A 12007-nucleotide genomic window follows, 5' to 3' on the forward strand; every position below is an offset into this window, starting at 1 on the left:
TTCCCACATTATCTTGCTACGCGTGTGCTCTTACCATTTATTCACAGTGATCAGAACATCAGAGTTTTTCCCTGCAAGCCACCATCGGCTCCCTAGCCTCCAGGAGTTGCTGTTTCATCCTGGGTTCCTAGATCTAGTGAGCCACAAGTCCCCCAGTGGCCCCTCTTGTACTTCCACCTCTTTCAAGATTGTACCTCCGACCCCCACTGTCTCAGCTATGCATCTCCCTCTGATCACTGATTTAAAGGTGTCCCTTTCAGTTAGGGGCAACTTGGCGAATGTTGCATTATCCATAAAGCAGTTCTAAATGGCCTCTCAATTGGGCTTTTGAAACGCTAAGTCATCTAAGGACTTGAAAAAGATAATATAGTGGAGCAATCAAGATCTATCTAGGATGCTCTTATAATACTCAATGAAGCCATAGAAAAGGGGAATTAGATCAAAATGTAACCAACTACGAAAAACATAAACAATTGCAGAAAAAATCATTAAGGTGTTGAGATTATATTTGTTATCCACAATTTTAATAGTAAATTAGCTATAAATACATCGTGCAATATATTGAAATATCCGATCCTAATATCATAGAAGCACATAAGAGTTACCCAAACACAATGCTGCAAAATGAATAACTGTACATGAATGTAAGGCTCAACTTGATACTTTAAATCCAAAAGTTCATTCTTTGTAAGTCTTCAAAGATTCCAGGTGGGCTATTGAGCCCTGTTCTTCAATTTTTATGAATCTTCCACCACAAAAGAAAGAATTTCAGTCCATGCAAAAATTTTCAGTCTTTCTAGGTCTTCCACCCCTCGAGAACCAGTTACAGTCCATATGAAGTTATGTTTGCCTTTCACCCATATAGGTTTTTGGCTGACACGTGTTCCGTCCCGTTATGGGACTTTATCAAGGCTGATAAAATAATGAAGTCAAAACAGACAAAGAAACAGTTTATCTTATAATATCCATATCTGTTATTGAGAAACAATGTTAGGTGAACTGTCAGCTGTGCAAACCACCTGTTTGGCCAATGTTCCGTGAATTTCTTAGGTGTCAAATCATCAAATCCAAAATATATGAAAGTGATTTGCTTAACAAGAGGATACACCCCAACACCCAGAAATGGAGAATGAATGTAACAATGTTGTGACCGATAGCGACCTTTTGGTACACAGAACATGCTAACATGCTTTGTTGTTAATAGCGGTATCAAAACAGAAGATGCAATACCCAATATACCCATAAAATTACATCAGATAGAGGATTTTACAGAAAATACTTTGTATTTGGTATCTAAAGATCATCCAGTTTTCAGGTCATTTGAGGTTCAACTCTGTTAAATTTATTAATCCACATAATGTAAGGTATCTAACATTGATTCATGAGCAACCATTTATAGCCCCCAAATTTTAGTCCAATCAGTTCTGGTAATCTGTTTAAGAAAGTAACCCAGTGCATAACTCAAAATTCTTATTATTTGTTTGGTAATATATATTTACAACAACTTGGAATAATAGAGAGGTACCCTGCAGAAAAAAAGTTTACCTCAGCAACAATATCTACGTATATCTCTTACATTGAGTCTTACCTCTAAATAGCATCTTAGCTCACCTTCCTAACTACACATAAGTGACATTTCAAATGAAGCCACGTTCGACGCAACAGGCAGATTTTAAATGCTTCGCTATCTAATCCTCACACAAAATATGCTTTGCCATGTGAAAAATACACTGTAATCAATGTTAGTCATCAATGCAACTGCCATTATTGCTTATTATTCTATATATAGTCATAAACATGTTGTTTATATCTTATATCATTAATACGAAGTAAATCATAATCATAGATGGACTACCTTGCTGGGAATAATCAATGGAAACACATTTTGCTTGCTTGTTCGTCGTGTGTAAAACAATTGTATTGGCTATTCAAGTATCAGAGAAATGCCCTGCAGAGAGAATCATCAACAACAATGCTGTCTGCACATAACTATTACATTGGTTCTTACCTCTAAATAACGTCTTTACTGGCCATCACAATCCACAACAACATCATTTGTGATCAAACTGCGTTCGATGTAGAGGGCAGATTTTAAATGCCCTGTTATCCAATCATCACGTAGGATACGTATTATCGCGTGAAAATTACAATATGATCGGTATTTATTACTAGTGTGGCGGCCTTTTTATACTGGGCAAAGCTTGTCATTGTCAGCCTCTACGTATGACACTAACTAAGTGAATTGTTTCTAATCAAGCTGCATTCAGCGCACAAGATAAACACCAAGGCCCTCATTACAACACTGGCGGTAAATGCCACCTACCGCCGTGCTGACGGTCGCCAACATACCGTGACCGCGGCGGTATACCGCTACGGGTATTATGACCCACACAGAGAAATTTGCCACTATACAGACACCCACACAAGCCCGCCAGACCAAAGGTCAGTGATAAACTGGCGGTACCAAAACCCACACTGTTACGCCAACAGAAATATGCCCACAGTATCAGGACCCACGAATCACTGCGGCGGTCTTTTAACCGCGGTAAACCATTGGCGGTACACACCACTGCGCTCAAAATAAACACACACTAACAAAAGTCCACCACATTGGACAATTCTAAATATACACACACCTGACACACATACACACACCACACCCAATCTAAAATAAAACACACACCCACATTACCCACAACCCTTTCAACGAAAAAAAGGATTGCTAACAGAGAGAGAGCGACAAGCCAGGAGCACCCACTCAATCTGAGCCACAGAACACCATCACCCATACAACATCCACTCACCTCACAGCACACACCCCAACACATCACCCCACACACCCTCACACATACCACTCACATCACATCCATGGCACCCCAAAGACACCCCAGGTTTTCAGAGGAGGAACTAAGGGTCATGGTGGAGGAAATCATTCGGGTAGAGCCACAGCTATTCGGATCACAGGTGCAGCGGACGTCCATTGCAAGGAAGATGGAGTTATGGCGGAGAGTCGTGGACAGGGTCAACGCCGTGGGACAGCACCCCAGAACAAGGGATCAGGAAGAGGTGGAACGACCTACAGGGGAAGGTGCGTTCTGTGGTTGCAAGACACCAGGTAGCCGTACAGAGGACTGGCGGTGGACCCCCACCTCCTCCCCCACAACTAACAACATGGGAGGAGCAAGTCTTGGCAATAATGCATCCTGAGTGCCTCACAGGAGTAGCAGGAGGACTGAACTCTGGTAAGTCAAATCTTTACTATTATATCCCCCACCCTACCTGCATGCCATCACAAACTCCTACCCCTACCCTGTAGGAAAGTACCATCTTGCCTTGCATGTTCTGTGCCTTGCTTTATTGTGTCTTTTGATCCATTTTGCTTCCATTTGTGCCTTTTTTGACTGTTGTAACCGCTTTTTCGCCCCTTGTGCGCTCCCCCTTTCCGCTTTCCCCTGCTGCTGCCTCCCTGCAGCCCGCCCCCCTCGCGCCCCCATTCGCTGCTCCCTCCCGCCTCCCAGCTGCTCTTCCCTCCCCCCTCCCTTCTTAATGGCTGGCGCTGCGCATCGAGGGTGAGCGACCTCTGACCTGTTTTTGGTCAAGAGCTCGCCCCCCCACGTCCGCAGCACCACCCTGCTATGTCTGTGTCCCTGACCCACGCTGCTGCTAGCGTGTTCGAGGCCCGTCTAGTGGGCTTCTGGTAAGCTTCGCTGAACCCGTGTGCATCGTGCCGTTTTCGCCGTATTTGTGACTGTATTCTGTGCCTTGCTTTATTGTGCCTTTTGATCCATTTTGCTTCCATTTGTGCTTTTGCTTCCATTTGTGCCTTTTTCGACTGCTGTAACTGCTTTTTCGCCCCTTGTGCCCTCCCCCTTGCCGCTTTCCCCTGCCGCTGCCTCTGTCGTAGTTTGGACTCTTGCTCTGAGCAAGACTGCTGGTCTCAGGATGACAGTACTTTCGTTTGTAGGTGACTAAGTTTCTTCCTACAACTAGTTGTAACTGTTGTCCAAACCTTACCGGCTTACTAGCAGTACCTCACCAGAAACACAATAGTAAAAGGTGATTTGTAGCAGTCGCTTACGCATGGACTCAAAGTAAGATCTCTCAGGGTTGTCGTGGTTAAACGGAAATTACCCTTTTCTCACAGATTTATTATGTCTCATACAAACAAAGGCAATAACACAGATGCAGCGAAGTTATAATAGTTTTTATTCAACATAACTGCAATTTGCGATAAGTTGCATGAACTGCAATGATTAGGATAATGAATATACCAAGCAATATTATTGTGAAGAAGAGAGTCATTGTTATAAAGACCCCCACCATTGTGCAATATATGAGAGAAATATATGTATATGTATAAGATGGAATAAGCCCTAATACCCTAAGGAGAATATGTCTAACCTCCTACCTAAAAGGAGAGCTGGGTTCGTTAAACCTAATCTGCCAAAGCCGTGTCCATGAGAGGAGCCCCCAACCCTCGTTACCTTGGAATAAGGTCTCTATCTCAGACTCCGCAGGGACACGAAGACTGGGTCAGCGTCAAGATGACTGCAGCATCGGTATCAGCGATGGTGGCGATGCCCTCTGGTCGGAATCCCTCTGATTATCTGTCTAAAAGTGTGTTGTATTTATACAGATCTACAAGGTCCCCTGACATAAGTGTTATTCATAACAATAGATAACAGGCATGCTTGGGACGGCAATTAATATCAACAATCCCTCGAAAGTATGTAGAGGGAAAATCCCTAAGTGTGAAGGCCTACTGTATGTTTGTCTTTCGTGCTTGATCTTGACGCCTTAGCGCAGTGACACTGATAACAAGTGGCCTAACTATAAACAAGGCCGCCATCTTAACGGAAATAAATAATTAAATGGACTAAGACAGAGCAAGCTAAGTAGGTTAAAAGTCACTGGGTGACGGGGCCACGAGTTTACAAGCATATGGCTAAGCTAACTCCTGTTATCCCATTAAAATAAACTAGGATTCACTATACCCTCCCCATTGCCGTAACAGGTATGATGAAGGTAAAGAAACCCAACCGCTAAAAAAGCTGCTACTGAACTTAAAGCCAAAAACAAAACCGAAAACTTAAGCTAAAAAAAAATGCACTTAATGACCAAAATAATTGCTATGTGTCAAAATTCGTTTAAAAAGACATACAAAGATGTTTTAATATCAATCATGACAAGTATAGCAAACTTTCAGTCTAATTGCTGATTTTTAGAACCAGGAACTGGCAAGCAAATTCATCAAATTATGTGCTATATGCAGGATCTTGAAGAATGTCATCAAAGTCACCATTCAAGGATCTTAAAAACGAGTCAACATCATCTGAAGTGAAATCAAGAGCTGGACGGACAAACGGATCCACAGAGCAGAAGTGAGCCACATTCATCGGTGTATCGACACTCGCCGCAGTGGCCTCATCCATGTTAGATCTTATAACAGAAGGCTCATAGGTGGCCTCGCGGAGCAACCTCAGTCTCAAGGGGCATGACCGTGTATGAACCCTCATCGGGGACATCAGCAGTTCGTGGTCCACAGGAGATGTCGGTGCAACAGCAAGACAGACCATAGGCAGATGTTCAAAGAGACACCATATGCAGCGGAACACCGGTTGTACACACCAGAGTAGAGGCCGGAATGACAATGACCAGTCAAACTCCAGTTCCACAAGCAAAGGTGTACCGAAGATCCGAACCATGCGTTCACGGCACAGCGGGGTTGACGGGAGCGGCTCCATTGCTCTGTGTCGCTGGAAAAAACCAACCACCGCGAATCAGAAAAAATAGCAGTAGCAGTCCGCCAATTAAAGCCAAAATAATTGGAAAGCCACCAAACAAACTGGAAAAGAGAGAATGGATGGCTGATGGGATGACTCCGAAGACAGTCTGGAAGATGGACACGAAACCAGACCCGACAGCCTTAAAGAGATGAACAATCCCAGTTGTGCTCGAAGCATTGAATATCCTGGATACCAACTCTCCAAAGTGTTTGGGGAAATCAGTATTTAAAAGGGATTGTATCTCAGCTGATGATCTCGCAATCTGGAGAGCATACGTCTCTTTTGCGGATGTCAAGGCGACCTGTTTTTGAAACAATAGCGCCTTTAGTCTACTCAACTTGTCATAGTTCACATTAATAGTATCAATGTGGGGCCATACTTCAGATACTTGTATCTCTCGTGTGGAGGGAAACAAAACATGGCCACAACACGTAACGACCTTCATGACTGAGATTGCGTAGGCAATTCCAGGTCGCAAGCCGCAACAGCTGTCATCGCTCAGCAGAACATAACTCCCATTAGAAGGTACATGAAACACTGAACGAATCAAGGGGACGGGAGTACCCTTCAGAAAACAGGCCAAATTCGCGACCCCCGCATTGCAAAGACCGTGACACCTGTTTGCATATCATGGAATGACGAACAGTAGTCTCACATTCACTTCCGCTAAGAAAGACCTCCTGTTCGCCGTTCAGACATCGATACTCAAAGGGCAACTCCCACTCTTCCTTAAAAAAGCTATCTCCTAGCCGTTCATATCGTCCCACTGCAAGATGTTTCAGGCAGCTCGAGAAACGAAAGGTCGAAAACGGTAAATTAATAATGCCGTGTAAGAGCCAGATAGTTGAAGGACTCTCTGCTACCGTGAAGGGCAACTTATCTAGTTTCTCTACTTGAAGCAAGGTGAAACGAGCCTCCCTTTTAGCCATTGTCTCTTGTTCCCTGGAAAAATTAAAAGCAGCGAATAGTTCACTCCCATTAATGTATTTCCATGGAATGTGGCCACTTCTCAGTGTCTGTAATGCCCAACCCAGCTGCATGATGGAACGTAGCTGTGTTTGCCCATGATATAACCGGGACAAATCAGTCTGAGTGATATCAATAGCAGATGACACTATATTCGACAGTGAATAAATCCTGTTGGACAGTGTGTTCATGCCATTGTCGACAACAGCCAATGTTTTTTTCAAATTCTCCTTATCAAGTTGCCTACAACGTGCAGCAGCCTCAATTTGAGAAAGTTTCCAAATTTCATTATACATAACATATAAAAAACGTTTCGAGCGTTGTTTCCTAGGGCCTAATAGGAAGTCTTGTAAGTCTATACTGTCAGAAAGAGTGTTCAGGTGTTGTTTTACCGCTGTTAACGTGTTTGTCTGCACCAATTGCTGGCACAGCTTACCCACACTGTATGTTGTAATTATACCAGTAAGTTGACCCGATAGAAAGCGACGGTCTGGCCTATGAATGGAAAAACCCCCTGAAGAGTTAAAAAAACGCCTCTGACACTCATCAGTGTCGGTGGGCCATACCAACCATCCCCCGGGACGGGAATGTGAAGAATTATAAGCACCAGCCCTAACCATTGCATCTAGCCTGTCCTCTGAAACATTAAAAAAGTGTTGCCAATCTCTAAATTTTGTCGGTGTAGGGATATTGGGCGTGTTTAGATCTTTAATTTTCGCTAAACCCAGACATGATGTCTGCTCAACATTGTCATTCAAAAAAATAATTTGCACAGGAATTAAGCAAGCTCGAAACAAAGCCTCCCTACCCTGTATTTGCCAATCTTGTGTTCCCCATACACTCTTCAAATCGATAGTGTTCTTCCAATATTCGTAACCCTCAATCGAGAGTCAGGAAACAAAGGGATCTGAATAAATCAGTTTTGTATCTGTTAGCAATAGTTTTCTAAATTGTGCTGTAGGTAATTTAAAATAATATGATTCAGCTTTCTTCGTATCATGCCCAGAAAAGTATGTGAATTTGTCACTGTAATACTTTGGACTCCCCACCCGTGGTGTTGAACAGTGTTCCCATTGTGTGTAGTTAAAGAGGGGCCTATATCTAGTTGCACGGTGCAGGTAGTGATGTCCCCAATTGTTATAGCAGAACATTTCCCCATAATTCATAGTATAATCATATACATCATCACTTCCAAAAGCGGAGTAGTCCTTCATTTCAGTTAGCATGGAATCAACTGTTTGGACATCCCAATCATCAGAGACAACATTAGGTGTAATAACATCAGACATAGAAATTTTGAACACGTATGGTATTTGAATGATCTCTGTAGGCCCGTATATATCGAACTGAACTTTGGGCTGAATTAAGTCATAAAGTGGTTTGATGCGTTCAGCATAATCTGGAATGTATGTTCTGCCAAAATTAAAGAAACCCAGTAATGATTGTAATTTCTTAAGCGTGTTTGGAGGCTGTAGCTGAGCACACTTTTCTAGGAAGTGCGGGGCCAGGCTCTTTCCCTCGTTTGATAGCTCATATCCTAGGAACAATACACTAAGAAAGGCTATCTTGCTTTTCTTAAAATTAAATTTATAGCCGAAGGCTGCAAATCCCAAAATTATCCGATCGACCCTTGCAAGATGAATGTCGAGGGTGTCGTCAGTGAGATAGATATCATCCACATAGGATAATGCATCGGAATCTAGCTCGTGCAAGATTGATGTTACACGGGCCGAAAACAGTCCTGGGCTGTTTTTATAGCCTTGGGGTAAACTACAACAGCGTTTCTGAGAGCCAAAGGAAAATGCACTTAGGTCTCTACTTTCATGTGCTAAATTCTGGCAGAAAAATCCATTAGATATATCCAATGTAGTTTTGTATTTTTTACGCACTTTATTATTAATCAGCGCTGTGCTGTGTGAATTTTGTATAGCATATGTGCGTGTATGACTATTCAAGTGTCTATAATCAACCACTATTCTATATGAATGATCAGGTTTCGCAACGGGAAATAGCGGATTATTCATTGCCGATGTACAGGGCTCAATTACTCCCTGGTATTCAAGTTGTGACAGTATCTCCGTCACTGGAGCTTTTGCTTCATGTTTAACAGGGTATTGTGGCTGCGGGTGCGGTGTAGACCGAACGGGAATTACATGACAAGGAGAGTCCTTGTCCCAACCTACATGATTACGGTATAATGCAGGTGCCTGCGCTAAAGCCCATTCAGCAGCATAGGCTTTTTTGTCTGCCTCCGGAACAAGATCGGAGAAAGAAGGCAAAATTACATCTTCCCCATGTGGGAGCTTGCGGACATGTTCAGGTGGCCAATCTCTCTCGGCCAGCAGGATATCACTAGTAAGTTCATCCCAAAATATTGCACTAATAATGCGTTACACATCTCCCTCTATCTGAATTGTTAAATCATAAACCCGATCGGGTGGGAGAACGCGGCCATCCGCCGTCTCAACCGCAATGTAATCGCTAGTTGCTGTCGCATCCAGATGATCTTTCAGACTCTGGCGACATATCGTGACCTCTGCCGCGCTGTCCAACAGAGTCACTGCCCACCTCTTGTTCCTCAACAGTGTTCTCAATACTACTGGCATTTTTAACGGTCAGTGCTGCCACTTTCTTCTTTTTAAATTGTGGCTTTTGCTGAGGAGTCTTTTCTTCTTTTTTAATGGTAGACTGTGGCGAGTCTTTCTTTTCTTTCACGTATTCCGGATGTCGATCTTGACGGCCCCCTCTCTCGCTACGTCTATCCGGTACGTCCTGAAAGGAACGAGAAGGACGTGAATCAGTATATCTGTCTGGAGTTCTAATGTTATCCCTATTCCTGAGATTATACCTCCTTTCGGAGTACTCCGGATGTGGAGAATCAGCTCTTTTATTTCTCCTGTCTTTGAAATCTTTTTGTTTGTCCCAGCGCTTTTTAGAGCCCTCTTGTGCTTGCTTCGTACCTTCCTTATGCGCGGTACTCGGTATGTCCAATTTTTTAGGTTTGGCACCCAGACCATCCCGTCCTATACTAGTATAGGTATCGGATATTATTTTCGGTAGCTGTCTCTCCTGTTCCACATGTGGAGTTTCCCGGAGACGCTGGTGTATCGCCAGTGCCACCGCTTCCCCTTTAATATTACTTAGTATTATCGAGGAGACGGCGTCAAAGTTACGCATCAATTTCATCCCCAGATCTAGGGCCGGTGCAGCCCCATGCTCATTTTGTATTTGTTTTAACACTTCCGGTAAATTGGCAAGTGTAGGGGTACCATGTGTGGTAGTATAAACGGCAGCGAAGACTGTACCCCAAGTGGCACATTCATCCACCGAGGGAACCATCCCAAATGGCAAGCACATAGTGAGCAATCTATGTTTCTCCTGTGGCCCCGTATGGGGGAACACAGCTTCCAGCTGATTTGTTTTCTGAGCAATCCAGAACGGTATTTTTTCTCGTTCCGTGGGCACTTTACCCTTAATGGTAGGCACCGTTTGTGGATTATTCCCAGTAGCCAATTGATATCCACCAGCTACTGGCGGTGCTGGACGCGCTGGTGTAGTGTTCAATGTTCGCATTACGAACTGAACCAATCGTCTATATAATGCCACTAATTCATTATATAATATTCTCAAATCTACAATCGGCATAGTCTGTATGCCTGGGTGAGGTGTATATGTGGCAAACATGGGCCATGTAGGCCCTTCATTACTTAAAGGACCTAGCCTCACCCGTCGTAGTACATGTGGTAGGGCGCCTTCAAACCAGTTCTGATGCTCTTGATACGTGAGCGATATTTCATGATACTGGTATGCTTCGTATCTTACGGGTACGTCCGCAATGTCATATGTGTGAAATGTGTGCCTTCGTTGGTCAGCCTCAGGAAAGGCAACCCCACAGTAAAATGTTTCTGTTTGGTAGGCTTCAGTCGCTTCTATAATCAGAGTAACTTCGCCGCCCTCTTCTGTAAGACCATGCGCTAATAAATGTTGTGTAAGTGCATGTCTAGCATTTGCAGGAATGTCTATGGTATTAGCCATAGTTGTTTAGAGAAACAGTGTTACCTGTTTGGCTGAGGAGGATTCTCCCAAAGACCACGGACGTCTCCGTATAATGGTACTGAGGGTACCTGTTGTCTGTGAGACAGTGGTAGTCAGGGTATCCGTAAATTAGTGCCTAAACACCATTGTTGGTGGCGCCATGTCGTAGTTTGGACTCTTGCTCTGAGCAAGACTGCTGGTCTCAGGATGACAGTACTTTCGTTTGTAGGTGACTAAGGGGGTCATTCTGAGCTTGGCGGGCGGCGGGAGCCGCCCGCCAAGCGGGAACCGCCAGAATACCGCTGCGCGGTCAAAAGACCGCCGCGGTTATTCTGAGTTTCCCGCTGGGCTGGCGGGCGACCGCCAGAAGGCCGCCCGCCAGCCCAGCGGGAAACCCCCTTCCATGAGGATGCCGGCTCCGAATGGAGCCGGCGGAGTGGAAGGGGTGCGACGGGTGCAGTTGCACCCGTCGCGATTTTCAGTGTCTGCTTGGCAGACACTGAAAATCTTGGTGGGGCCCTGTTAGGGGGCCCCTGCAGTGCCCGCGACACCCGTTACCGCCAGCCAGGTTCTGGCGGTCGAAACCGCCAGAGCCAGGCTGGCGGTAAGGGGGTCGGAATCCCCATGGCGGCGGAGGATTCCCTTGGGCAGCGGGAAACCGGCGGGACACCGCCGGCTTCCCGTATCTGACCGCGGCTGTACCGCAGCGGTCAGAATGCCCATGGGAGCACCGCCAGCCTGTTGGAGGTGCTCCCGCGGTCATTGCCCCTGGCGGTCCATGACCGCCAGGGTCAGAATGACCCCCTAAGTTTCTTCCTACAACTAGTTGTAACTGTTGTCCAAACCTTACCGGCTTACTAGCAGTACCTCACCAGAAACACAATAGTAAAAGGTGATTTGTAGCAGTCGCTTACGCATGGACTCAAAGTAAGATCTCTCAGGGTTGTCATGGTTAAACGGAAATTACCCTTTTCTCACAGATTTATTATGTCTCATACAAACAAAGGCAATAACACAGATGCAGTGAAGTTATAATAGTTTTTATTCAACATAACTGCAATTTGCGATAAGTTGCATGAACTGCAATGATTAGGATAATGAATATACCAAGCAATATTATTGTGGAGAAGAGAGTCATTGTTATAAAGACCCCCACCATTGTGCAATATATGAGAGAAATATATGTATATGTATAAGATGGAATAAGCCCTAATACCCTA

The sequence above is a fragment of the Pleurodeles waltl genome, chromosome 6 (genome assembly GCF_031143425.1).
Source record: "Pleurodeles waltl isolate 20211129_DDA chromosome 6, aPleWal1.hap1.20221129, whole genome shotgun sequence".
Taxonomy (NCBI): Eukaryota; Metazoa; Chordata; class Amphibia; order Caudata; family Salamandridae; genus Pleurodeles; species Pleurodeles waltl.